The sequence below is a fragment of the Haliotis rufescens genome, unplaced genomic scaffold, assembly GCF_023055435.1.
Source record: "Haliotis rufescens isolate VD_foot unplaced genomic scaffold, xgHalRufe1.0.p SCAF_6, whole genome shotgun sequence".
In the NCBI taxonomy this organism is placed as follows: domain Eukaryota; kingdom Metazoa; phylum Mollusca; class Gastropoda; order Lepetellida; family Haliotidae; genus Haliotis; species Haliotis rufescens.
The window spans coordinates 5,256,486-5,271,083 of NW_025964334.1; the positions used below are offsets into that span (position 1 = coordinate 5,256,486).

At 38.1% G+C, this 14,598-nt stretch overlaps 1 protein-coding gene across 1 annotated transcript in view; it reads left to right on the plus strand.

The window, feature by feature from the left end:
* Positions 1–1,021: 1,021 nt before the first annotated feature.
* Positions 1,022–14,598, plus strand: part of LOC124148818 (arginine-glutamic acid dipeptide repeats protein-like) — a 34,566-nt gene continuing 20,989 nt past the window's right edge. Inside the window, exon 1 of the mRNA XM_046520127.2 lies at positions 1,022–1,105. The gene's annotated coding sequence lies outside the window, so the exon portion shown is untranslated. The remainder of the gene's footprint in view (positions 1,106–14,598) is intronic.

Below are 14,598 nucleotides of genomic sequence, written 5' to 3' on the forward strand. Positions count from 1 at the left end.
AATAAGTTGCTTATCCCTCCTTACTCAATTACTTAATTAATTGCGATGAGTTGCCCCAGTGTGGACACCGTTCAGTGTGACGTAGGCTGTCGGTGGCCATATAGTGGGAGTTTACCATCGAATCATCGATGCCATGACGCAGTAAATGACAATTGTACATAGTTACAGAAGATATATTTGAAATATGCAGTCGGTGATGGAGAAAGAAATCTCACACTTTCACTTAGTGCTGTGTTACTTTGGAATATCGGTATATTTAATTTAATCAATCCCAGGTTAGACGATAAAACAGACAAGTCTAGATAATCACGGTCTTAGGGACCGACCATTTCATGGTCATATTCTGGGGTGGGGTGGAGTTTGGGGGTGTGCCTTTCCCTGAAAATTCTTGATGAAAAACCCCTCAGACAAATAAATAAATTGCCGGCAACAAAAATTACATTGTCGTAAAGCTAGGTGTTTTTCTCAAAAATAACATTTGAATAAGAAACATATCTGGTTTTGAAGCTGAAGCAGAGAAAGTATCTTATCTCGATACAAAATCCCAGCCACCCTACCCCAGAATATCAAATGGTCGGCCGCTTAGCCTGCATGATTCTCTCCCAGTCATTGTCTCTTGGTGTCTTTACGTATAGAATTAATAGTATTATAGAAAAATAAATCTTCCATAAGTGGATATTACGTTTCAAATGAAATGAACTCTTTTTTTTCAGACTTCTATGCAACAACCTATGTTGACTCACTATTGTTTTTTTTCCACTGAACTGACTTTCGTCCTGCCAGGAACCGCGAGAAGTTCCCTCTCTATAACGCTGTGTGCTAGACATTGCAAGTGAATACTAGACGATAAAATGAGAATGGTCACAGAAGGAGAAACAATTATATATTGGCTTCTGTGTAGTATGAATTACAATTAAATTACTTTCTGGAAAAAACATGTATATTGATTTCAGAAATACAGAAAAGAAACAATTTTTCTAAAACGTGAATGTTATCAGTTATCACTACGCTGGTAGTAATAAACAAACATGGCGGACGTATGATGAAAAGACGATCGCTCAATGAATAGAATGAAATAGACGAAGCACATGGCAGTAGGATGAAGGTAAGAACGTGACCTATTGTGCACATGTCAGTATTGCAACAATTAAACCCACCAGATTCATTTATGGTAGTATTATTGGAGTAAGGGATGGGAATAAGTGGAGAATATGAAGATACAAGACGCACCGAACGGAAAAGGGACGGGATGGGTTTCTTCGACAGGGCTCGCCTCACGCTGTCAATTTTTACACATTTTGGGGCAAAGTTTTAAGCCTTCGATAGGACAAATTCAATCATCTAATTTGCTTTAATATCTTAACAGAATGTAATGTAAGTGTCAAAGTGTCATGGCTCGGCAAGCCCCGAATGCTGGGTCATCCGATTTGGCATGGCCCGTCAGCTCGCGAAGCCAGCGGGCGAACCAGCGTTCTCCAATTATCGTCGACCGCCCGATAAACGGAACACGATCTCTCTCCCAGCGCTGTCGGCGTTCACCAGCTCGCGCTGAGCAGGGAATGCACGCAGCCGTGACCCACACAAACCTGCACATGGGCGTGAAAACTGGGACAGTAAAAAAGGCCCCGGCATGTTATTTATTATGGTTATGAGGTATATTCGTTGTATGTGTGCATGAAGATTTGATGTTTTACCAACCCCCGTCAGGAAGGCATCAGACCTTCCCGGAAGTTGATTGATTGAATACCAGGAACATGACATCCTATGGCTATTTATAGAATTTTCCGTCCATGCTTCTTATCTTGTTACTGGCGCTCAGCAAGATCCTGGCAGTGTTGAGAAATTGTTTACAAATTTTGTGTAGTTTTTCTGTCGGTCTAATCCTGTGTTCAGGGCTTGGACTTTGATGTAGAGGTTTTGCTGGTAAAGTTCCTGGTTTTCACTTAATTAGGATTTTAAACTAATAATGTTGAAACTCTGATTTTTTATTAACCTTTTGTAACCTCGTTGAACGTAGGCATTTTTTTTATATTCATGGTAATTATAATTGCGGGAGCATGATTTTTCACCGCTATAATCATAATATAGTGATAATGTTTTGTAAAGTGGTATTATCATATCTTGTTAGCTAGGCTACTGTTAACAGTGAAATACATCTTCAAAGTAAAGAAATCAGTATTGCGAGTCAAAATGTTGTGAAAAAATTCTGTGATTGTTTTTTCATCACAAATATGTATAAAATCGTATATTTATTGTAAGGATTTTATGATGGTATTGAGTTTACATATTCACGTGATGTCAATCAATGGATTTGTGAGGTCCAGACTCGATTATTAACAGACAGTCGTAAAATAGCTGGAATATTGCAGAGTGTTGCGTTAAACATCAAACAAACAAAAATAATACACATATTCACCAAAAAAAATATGTAGGCCCCACTAAGACTTGATTTACTTACTCACTGTAGGGATTTCAGGCTAGAATACTATAAGTCATGAAATTAATGCAAAACTGCAAATGTCCCTCGCTCGCTAAAGTGATGGATGTTCGTCTGGACATATTGGCGAATATTGTCATGCCTCGTTCACTGTACATGGGCGGAAACAATGACATACATAACAAAAATGTCAATACGCAATATAATTGTGCACTAGATTTAGACAGTGTCTTGACATCAAGTTCCACATGAAGTATGGTCATTTTGTTTACACAAGTTGTTCAAGCGGTTGTGGCGGTCACCAGCCGTGTATTATGGCACCATTGTTCTTGATAACTTTGTCAAAAAGTCTCATAAAAATTACGAGCAAAATAATGCTTATCCACAAAGTGAAAATGTCTAGTAGAGCGACAGCAGTCTTGAATCAATAACACTACTCATTTAATTTCAAAGGATTGCTCTATCTCATTTAACAACACTTGTAAACTGTACAGTCTTCGTCAGTGAACCGATCTATCTTGTATGAATGGGCGTTAGTTGGAATTTCCTGCTTTTTATTTCATTGACGTTAGTTCACATGTCAAGCAGTTGAAAATTGCAAATGATATTTATCAATGGAACTGCTATCACTCCATACTATATCATGGAATTCTAAGTCTTCAGTCTTGGTGTTCAAAAGAAATGCTACTTGCATTCATGATCCATTTTTTGCAAGTGGTTGACACTCGCATTAATTTGGTGAAGCATGAATTTCATGATTTACGATATGGGTCCCCAGCAACTGTTGCTTGTATGAGGCGATGAGGGTGGTCAGGCATGTTGACTTGGTTTGCTTGTTTGTTGTTTAACACCGCGTTCAGCAATATTCCGACTATATGATGGCGGTCTGTGAATAATCAAGTCAGGACCAGACAATCCAGTGATTGACATCATGAGCATCGGTCCATGCAATTAGGATCAATGACATGCATCAACCAAGTCAGCGAGCCTGACCACCCGATCACTCACGGTGTTAAATCACTGTATTGTCTGGTCCAGACTTGATTATTTACAGGCAAATGTCATCAAGCAGGAAAGTTGCTGATAGGAGTGTAACAATATATCAGACTGTCAAACTGTGACTATTGTTTGCCTTCGATAGTACTATATCAATAGGAATATAAAAATACCAATAGTATCATTTATAGTATACAAAACAATTGATAGTTTCCAAAATTCATCATTTGATACACAAATTTTGAACTGAAGAATTTTCGACACTGATTGGCTGTGTCTTCCATTTTGGTGCCTCTGGCAGGCCTAGGAATTGATGCAACATCCTGTGAATATGATCTGTCAGTCACTGTATTGCCATGGTGATCACAACAAAGCCCAACACACCATTGTTGATATGCCATATGCATCCTATGCACTGCTGCACCTTTTTCTAAATGCTAGTGTTCGCGTTAACGCAGAAACCTGCGTTTTTCACGCATTAAAATCATATAAACACGCAAAAAAAATATTTGGCATGCATGTTTTGCACGCACAGATTGTGATATACTTCATTTTGTATTAATACCATAAAATAAAAAACTATTCAAAGCTGATAGCCTGCTTACGATGTTCAGACGAAAATAAATCAAAACCTGGAAATTCCCATTGCTAAAAATAGAGTGGAGCCAGATGGCGCTTTGAATCGCGTCCTTTAATATTTCCATATATGGTCTTTGGGCAACGGAATAACTAATCTCAGACACAGGACGTCATTCGTTACTATCGATGAAATTCCCCGGAAGTCGTTTGTTTCATCCAATCAGAGCCTAGCTTACAAGTAATAGTCTGTAATGCGAACGATCATAAACAGACCGACGGAACAAAACTTCCACACATGGGCATGTGCTAAAAACAGTCATATTTATTTTATTAATGATTGAACGTTCATTATATCAAAACTGGACCGTAAGTTAAAGCCTGGTCATAATTATTAGCTGTACTAATACTGATTTTATTGAAATAAAAACTTCACACGCGAAATATTTGAATTGAAAATTTATTATTTCATTTCTGCACGCACTGTACAAAAACCTACCGTGATCACTGTAAATGCTAGCATTGGCTTCAGTATTATTTCGTACTGTCGCAAATAAGACGCTCAGCTGTAATAGTAGATTATCATGTCAGCTAATATAAGTTTTAATTTTTTTTTATTCATATATTTTACATATACGGTTTTAAAAGTCAACATGACCATCAGTGTGCATTTTTTTGTACATAAATGGACAGGGTGTCGACTGTTCTGAAGCTTCGATTGTAAACAGAAGCCGATAACTCTCAAACTTACTTGACTCTGCTTGCCTTATTCCGTTTCTGCTCCAGTGACCATATCGCGGATGTAGACTGCTGTTTGTTGACAAACACACTTTTCTGAAATAAGAGCAGATGGGCCTAATGCAAGCCTTTCGATGCACGTTAAATTTTGTTTTTGCATAAGTATATAACTATATACTACAACGGCAACAGTGAGGTGCATGACAATAAATCTTTACACATCAAAGTGGACGTATGGCTAGTTCCCATGGAGCTTCCGTGACAAGAAGGTGAGGATAAATACACAAAATGGGAATAGTTTTTCACATAGTAGGATATTTTTTCAATGAAAGTTAAACATTTCATGACGTATGTTATCTAGTTTTTTATGTGTAGACTCATCCAAAATGAAACTGACGAAAAACACATGAATGGACTGTGTAAGATGTGGCGATGTGACAGGTACTCGGCTGGCTGTAAGGAACTCTGGGTTGGCGAGAGGCATATTTATATTGTAATCTAGGCTTTGATAATCTCTGGCTTCTAATCTAAACAAGCTGGCAAATAGTATTTTGTGACTCAGCCATTAGAAGAACACACAGGCTTTCTTTTCATTCTTTTTCTGTATTAAAAACACTGACGCCGGGTTACTCTGCGCAATGCGTACGTTGTCGGCTTCACTGTGCCGAGCTGTATTGTTTTGGTTTGAGAACTGAATCAGGCATGTGCATGATTTAAAAACACACAGAACCATTGACGTCCTGTCCCGTTAACTGACCAAGACGAAAACAGCCTGTCTTGGACATCTTCCATTGACAGGGAGTTAACTGAAACTAAAGGCCAAGTTTCCACCCACACATAACATAGGGTGATATTGTTAAAAATGGTGTACCCATAATCAGAAGTTTTGTTTGTTGTTAATGCCACACTCAGCAGTTGTCCTGCTTTATGACGTCTGTCTGTAAATAATCTAGTCTGAACCAAACAATCCAGCGATTAACCATCTTCCACAGGCAGGGAGTTAACTGAATATAAAAGTCTAGTTCCCACCCTTGTCACACTAGGCTGGAATTTCATGGTTCGATCATTGCACCACCAGTGGACCTTTGAATTATGTTCCTTCTATGTCACTCCTTTTGACCAATCAGGTTTGGCATTTCTTATCAGTTGATTTTGTTTCAAACAAAATGGTGAAGCCAAGTCTTGATGATCTGATCGATAATCAAGATGTAAACTCACCGACAAAAGAAACGCGAAAACCATACATGTTGGTTTATATATGAAATTTACTCATATTCAAGAGATATCAGATTGATTTGATGCACAGTCAAACATACTGTTATGTTGCGTGAACCAATGCTCATGACACAAAATGCACCATTTGGTTTCCAATGTGCACCAATGTGCACATTGGAAACATCTCTTCTTAACATACGTATTCTCTATATATTTCTATGGTTCGCGGTTCTTTTGGCTTTCAGTATGTATTGTGTAGAATGGGTCTTACCTTGCTAAGTGCATCAAATCACTTGAGCAACTTGATTAAAAACATTAAAAGATTTAGAATATATCTGTCGATGAACAGTTAATGGTACACATGTTTTGCATATCCTACAATCGACCGAAATCTGCATCTGCATGGCAGTCGCCATCTTGTTTACAAACCTGGATGTCATTTTTTTTACATGACTTTGATTGGACTATGCATAGAATCGTTAGTCCAATCGGAGGGTGGAAACTGTACTTTTATAGTCAGTTAACTCCCTTGCCGCTGGAAGATGGTCTTGGACGATCGACGAGGCATGTATTTGTCAGTCTAGGCACAGATCGAGTCGATTATGGTTTGGGTATGTATCTCTTCGTTTTGACTCGGATGGGACAGTCGTAGTGAGGATATTCCATCACAGACATGCTGTCAATCACTTTTGCCAATGAACCCGTGAAGACCCAGGGTAGAATAGGCTTTCAGCAACCCATGCTTGCCGTAAAAGGTGACTATGCTTGTCGTAAGAGGTGACTTAGAGGATGATATAGCTGGAATATTGCTGTGTGTGGCGTTAAAACAACAAACAAACTTTTGCCAAAATGCTTCCGTTTTTATACTTGTGCTAGTGAAATAGTCCATCAGTGTGTACATCATTTTAAGAAAACAGTTTTGTTACCGTATATGACCGCGTATAAGCCGAATTGTAAGGACCAGAAAAAAGATTGTGTAGAAAGGGGTCGGCTTATCCTCGGGATACACTTTCATGAGAGTATTTTTCAGATCGTGATCTGTCAGAAACATCGCCTGAATGACGGTCCGATAGATTACAACTTCCCGAAAGTTTGGAAGTTGCCAAGACTAGAGCCATTATTGTTATAAATTATCAATAAAGTTATCATTATACACCAATGTTGTCATTATTAAAAAAATGTTATGCATGTTACTACTTCCGATAATAAGTTTTTAATTGAATGTTCAAAGTTGATCGTTCTTCATCAACTCCACAATCTTTACATGTAACAATATATGTAATTCACAGCTATAATATATAATCCCCTGATGAAAACATTGAAATCGCCAATAGCTATTACGTACGTTTTGCAAAGTTCATAAATTGATAGTGAACAAATGTCTACCTTTATTGAAAAAGGCAAATAAACAACTGTATAGGCGAGTTATTCCGTTCACCATTTGCAAAAACATGTGATCAGCTGTTTCCTGTGATGTCACAAACGGTGATCACTGTGATTGCTTCCTGTTGTTTAAAAAGCAACACGGTACACAAGGAAATGAGCACTGATAATTACGGGCCGATTGGTATTGTCATGTTGTTTACACAAACATTTTCAAGTTGTGGGTGCTTAGCGATCGTTTTGGGAGTAGGGGCTTAATTCCTTTGTTTTCAAGGTTTAATAAACTGGAGAAGCCTGTGAGTAAGTGATGGTCATTCAATGTGTTCATAGTATGATAGTTTATTTAATTCAATTGGATTAACATACAATAGTGGTGTAAAGGGGGTTATAAAAGTTGGTATATTTTTACTGACTGACAATCTCATCACGAGTTTGAAACGAAAACGCCATGCTTACGATGCTGAATTCAAACTGCGAGTCTTCGCTCTAGCTGATGTATTTTCTCATGGGTTCATAATTCAATATACACCGATTCACAAAATGGCGCTTCGTTGTTGATGGCAACATATAACGATCATTATGAGATTAAAAAAACCCAAGAGAAACGGCTTCCCACGTTATGAAAGTGGATGACTGGTTTGTTAAATCTTTATTAGAAATAATAAAGACTTTTTCAATATAATTACGTTTTTCATCTTATATTTTTTAATATCTACGAGTACCGGCACATGTCTTGCAATCAGACTTCGCAGTGTTTTTTGCCTTTCACTTCCTGGTTCGTCTTATCTGCGGGTCATATCATTTTCTCTCGTATTTCAATGGTCAAGTTAGCACCTTGGCTTATCTACGGGGTCGGCTTATCCGCGGTCATATACGGTAAAATGTTTCAACGTCCAAATGTGTCATTCATAAGCTTTTTTGAAAAATGGCTGTCAAAACGCTAAGACAGAACAACAGGTGAGATAACAGTGGATAAGTCATTCAGAAATACTTTTAGTGATCAGGATTGAAATGGTGATCTGTTTTGCAACATAGGTCTTCATGCCACCAACACTTGACACAGTTGTTGCAATAAGCGGTGACAATGTTGATGCATCACTAGGTCTGACAAACTTCACCAATATTTTCACTATGTTATAGTTACAACACAACAAGACGAGTTGTTTGGGCAGTAAGAGCACGGTTTGGCCTGGCATTTGATTGACAGACAAAAGGACCGAGGGGCGGAGCCCCGAGGTGATCCTTTTGTCTGTCAATCAAATGCCAAGCCAATCCGTGCTCTTACTGCCCAAACAACGAGTAGGTGGGTGTGTTGTAAGTGACTTGTAGCACGGGTTGGGACGGTCATTCCAAAATTGCGCGAGTTTGTGTAAAATTTAGTGAAGTTTAATATGACGTTAACTTTTAACGTTAACGTTTAACTTTTAATCTAATTGTTAAATCAAGTGTAAACTTTGGAATTTTCAAAGGCACATTAGAAAAGTCAACTATTAATTTTCCGAATTTAGCAAAATGCGTTCTGTGTCCAGTTGTTTTTATGTTTGACAGTTACATTGTAATCTTTTAATTAAGTTATAAACATTTCTATTTGTTTTTGTTGTTTATTTACCATATTACTCTTGAACACTGTGTACAACACTAAAGAAACATTGTAAGTTTGAAATTTCTCAAGCCAGTAGGCGGGGCTTGCTGATCTTGGCATCAGCCAATGGTAATAATCTTTAACAAACCGTGCTCTTACTACCATGATACAGCACGGGTAAGATCAAAGGTACCGCTCGCAACCCGTGCTACAAGGAATAGTAAGGATGTTTTTAATCAATGGTATATTGCCAATCGTGAACTGATGAATAATTGTAAGTACCGTATTCAACGTAATAAGCGCCCCGCTCTAATAAGCACCCACGGCGATATTTGCTAATATATTGTCTAGTGAACAATCCCAATTAGCACCCCTTCCGACTGACCAATGTACACAAGACTTATTTATTCGTGTATTTTACGCACTCATGTGTTATATGTACCCTTAATTATGAGCAATTAAATTCTGAAAAAATATATCTGTCGTATATATGAACATTTCAGGGTGTCAGCATAGACCACAAAATTTACTTTCACCGTTTACCAAGATAATATTCTAATTTTGAGAGCGCCCTGAGCGCTTATTACGTCAAATACGGTATTAATATTTGATTGTGGATAAAAATGCGATTTGATATAAAAAAATTCTGTCATTTCTTTCACTGTCAGTAATTCTTCACAGTAACACGTTCATCATTAGGCAATGTTAGGGGTGTAAGAATTGATTTAATCATTAACGCATTGCAGTTGTCTATAGCTGGTGACAAAAATTGATGGCAAGCTAAGATATAAATAGAGGCCATCCTACACTATCAATAGTACAGATATCATTAAGAAAATGTATTGTAAGTTATGCCTGTCCTGTTTCCAAACATGTTTGGCTGACACAATTTTGCTGGTTCTTTGATGTGTCAAGGTGTAGTGTGGATCGATGACTGAAGGTAGACGAATCTTCATTTATAGCATGCTCTTTCGCACCTATACGGAAAATAGGAGCTGGTCAATGGCATGGTTTTAACATATGCCCCTTTACGCAATGATCAATATTATTGTGTGTGATTTACAGTAGGCTTGTAGCAGGACATATTGACATCGTGTTATTTTAGTAGCTGCTTTTAAGATGGCTCTTATCACTGTTATTAATCACATCATCAATCACAAATATGGCATTTGTCGCCTCGATTTTTAGGCAAGGACACGATGTTTATGCCAACATATATGCATGAGAAATCTTTGTCACCTTGTCGCAGGTCTTAACCTTGCACCATTTCCTGCTTAGTGGTTCAAAATAACATGATTTGTCAAAAGACTTTCGTCTAAATGTGAATTCTAAATTTAAATATGAAAATACTCCTGGCGAGGTTGCTGTAATAGTATTGATGTTCAGGCCTTTCTAATGATACCAAACATCGAACGAATCTTCGCACATGTTATTTATACAAAACTAAAAAACGGAGGTATTTGCCAGTATTTTTTCATGTCCCTGTGCAGAAAGCCACTATTATCGGAAAATATGTGATGATGGATCGTACTTAAAATATTTAACAATGAAAATTCAAAAGAAATAAGTTTGTGGATAGCTCTATTATGAAATGTTAAAATTGCCGAAAAATCAACATAATATTCATTTCCTTGGTACTCAATCTAGACATAATGATTGTGTTGGCTTAACTTTTTATTAAAAATGAACTTAATAAAGTTATAAGTGCATTATTTAAATAATGTGATTAACATAACTTTCATATTTGTTAACAATAGGATTAGACCTTTCACATGGTGTATGCCATATACCGTATACAACGTACTAAGCACCAAGGGCGCTATCTAAATTTGAAATAGGGGGCTTGAGAGAAAAAACAGTTGAAAGATGGTAAATTTTGTGGTTTATGCTGACAGCCTGAAATGTTTATATTGACAGATATATTTTTCCAGAAATTATTTGCCCATAATTAATGGTGCATATAACACACGGCTGCGTATTATAGACGAATAAATAAGTCTTGTGTACATTGATCAATCAGAAGGGGTGCTAATTAGGATTGTTCACTAGCCAATATATTAGCAAATATCACCATGGGCACTTACACTAGAGCGGGGCATTACGTCGAATACGGAGTAACAAAGATGCTTCACAAGCTGATAATTTCCTTGACAAATGTTCGGCTTAATCTATCACCACAGAGTCTCTAGGAACTAGGTGTCATAGCAGTAAAAGCTTCTGGCTGACAGGTTGTAATTTGTAATTTATATTGCAAGTGTATGTCTCCCTGCTTCATCTAAAATATTTGCACTTTTTTTTTCCACTTGGCCTACAGTTTGTGAAATGTGCCGTCCCTTAAGGCTCTCAGTTTACTCTGCTGAGTTTCAGACACTGTACTAGTGGTTATAACTAACGATTTCGGCAGTCCTGCCTGCATTACTATATATACACATCAAAAAAAGTTAAGCACCCCCTAATATTATGTATGATAATACACTACCATAATGCTTAATATTGATGGCAATACTAATTATGATATTAATGTTGCTTTGTCCGAATAATGGGACCGTTCATGCGTGATGTGACGTCCCAATTCCCCATGTTTTGCACATGCATCATGCCTCCCTAGCACTCAGCGAAAGACAATAAGTTCACGCAGCAAATGCTGGTACTGAAAACACTGTAAACTGATTTGTGTAGTCGTCAAGTCTGAAAATGGCAAGAAGGAGATTATGTGAAGCACTAAGATGGAGAATCATTGGTATGTATGCCGCAGGGATGTCTTTTAAGGCGATTGGACGTCAACTCGGATACCATTACTCAGTATTCAGCCGACTAGTGCGAAAACACACCCACACCAATACAGTAAAGGACCTGCCACGTACAGGACACCCCCCTGTGAAGTCGGGACGTGAAAACAGGATATTACTGCAATTAGTGCGAAGAAATCCATTTACGACGAGCACCTACCTGAGACGTCTGTCTTGCCAAATATTGCGGAATCTTTTAAGAGCCACTGGAGTGAGGGCCCGAAGAGTTGTCAAATGTCCCCTACTGGTACAACGTCATCGGAGACTACGATTACAATGGTGTTTGGCACACCAAGAGTGGAACCTCAGAACATGGAGACGAATCCATTGGTCAGATGAAAGCAGGTTTCAGCTGCATGTGAATGATGGATGAGTGAGAGTGTGGAGGCACCAAGGTACAGCATACACCCCCAAGAACTTTAAATAAACTGTTCCGTTTGGTGGTGGCTCCGTGATGATATAGGGGTGCATATCCCACAATTGCAAGCTAGACCTTGTGACTATACGGGGCAATCTCAATGGTGAACGTTACATCCGGGAAGTTCTGGAACCATATGTTGTTCCCCATTTTGACAACCACCCTCTGGCATCAAGACCCCTGTTCATGGACGATAACGCTAGACCCCACCGTTCAAGAGCTGTGACTGCATATTTGGCAAACAACGCAATTGCAACTCGACCTTTGCCTGCAATGAGTCCAGATCTTAACCCCATAGAGCACATTTGGGACATTTTTGGGTGTAGAGTGTGTATATAATCCTACACCAGCTACGAATACTGTGATGGACGGAGCTGCAGATAATTTCCCGTCCTGTGGAGAAGGTACTCGTTACATTCACAGTGAAGGAATACTGGGATATTCTGAGGAGTACTTTGCTCATTATGAAGCTTTATGCGCTAAACCTGTTTTCACACCTGAAATATTCACACCTGAAACTTTAGTTGATTTTATCAGCATACATTTCTACTTTTCCGGCAAAGTAGATTCTAAACACAGCCTTATCAGCTTCACGAATGTCAAGTTGGTCCTCATTTTCGTCACTCTTATCTAAACGATCATACAAATCTGTACATGTAAAGGTCCGTGGAAGAGAATGAGGTATTGGTGGGAGAAGTAGAGGGGCCCTGATTGGAGACATGTAAAAAAGTAAGACCGAGGGCTCATAGGCCAGAGGTGTTAATTTTCGATCTATCCCTTCCGAGATCTAACTACTCTCACCATGGTCACCAAGACCTAATTTGAAGTTGCATATTGACTTATAAACCGACATCTTCTTTGAATCACTACTAATTAGTGTTTGGTGTAACAGTTATCAAAGCTAACATTTAAGGTAAGAGTCAGTATGTTTTACTTAGTGTGAGACTGATCGATACTTGAATCAAGAAGTAAAAAATCACAATACATCAATGCATCGCTGCATCTACTAGTATTTGTTCTAAAACTGTGTAATATTTACAGAAGTACTAAGTAGTTGATGTTACCGTATTCGACGTAATAAGCGCTCAGGGCGCTCTCAGAATTAGATATAGGGGGCTCTTCTTAGAATATTACTTTGGTAGATAAATTTCGTGGTTTATGCTGACAGCCTGGAATGTTTATGTACGACACATATATTTTTCTAGAATTGAATTGACCATAATTAAGGGTGCATATAGCACACGAAAAACCGCGAAAAAATAAGTCTTGTGTACATTGATCTATCGGAAGGGGTGCCAATTGAGATTGTTCACTAGCCAATATATTAGCAAATATCGCCATGGGCGCTTATTACGTCGAATATGGTAATCCAATGTTACACAAGCCATTCTCATTAAAATCAAATTTTAGTGCCTGCTAATGCCACACACAGATCTGAGGACATCCCATTACAGGTCTGAGAAATTGTTCGCAAGCTGATCTACGGATAAATTTCAACAGTCCCTTTAAGTTTGTTATAACCATGATTTACTGTACAATGATTCTGCTTCTATTAGGAATGGGTGTTGGAGGTTTCAGGTGTATCACAATATTTTACGATGCTCAAGGCGGTATTCTGATATGTTTCACAATATATTCTGAATTAAGAAGAATTTGAAACATCAATGTATGATTTGAAGTTCATAATTAGATCAATACAAGATGCTGGTACAACATGTTTACTCATTCCAAGGCAGTGATGACGTGGCATCGTATCATTTGATGGGACGTTTTCTCGTATGTAAAACAAACATACTTATTCTGGATTCAGAGCAGACTGGCCAAATGTAAACCTTTCAGTGAGCGTGACATATTGTTTTGCATAACTAAATAGATATTTTACTGCGACAGTGAGGAGCAAGACAATATATCTTTCCTCATCAAAGTGACCATATCGCTAGCTGTCTATAGGGCTTGAATGACAACAAGTGGATCCGTACGACCTCAGGCCTGGATGTTGTTGACTCAAGTGTAAGAAATGATACAATTACACATTAGGAATTAATTTCAATCTTTGTGAACTTGCCTTTTGGAATTATGGAAACATTTCGAAGGTATTTGGCAAGTGTATAACATAATAAACACATAAGAATCACAAGATCACCCAATATACAGAGCATTAAGAAATAACATTGTGATACATATCGTGGAAAGAATGAACCTCAGAAATGACAGGGTATATAAAATATCAGTATATGTAGTAAAACTCCATTATTTTCCATTTAGAACTGCCTGATATGTTCGTTTTAGAGGTATAGAAATCAAATTCTTTGCTCTCGATGCTTTGCTTGCTCATACACAAATGTTAGAAGCCTCAATGCTGATTGGCTGATTAAAAGGACAGGACATTGACCGTTCTGAGGCTTTATTTGTAAACAGTAGCCTTTGACCCCGCCAACACACACATCACACATCACACATCACA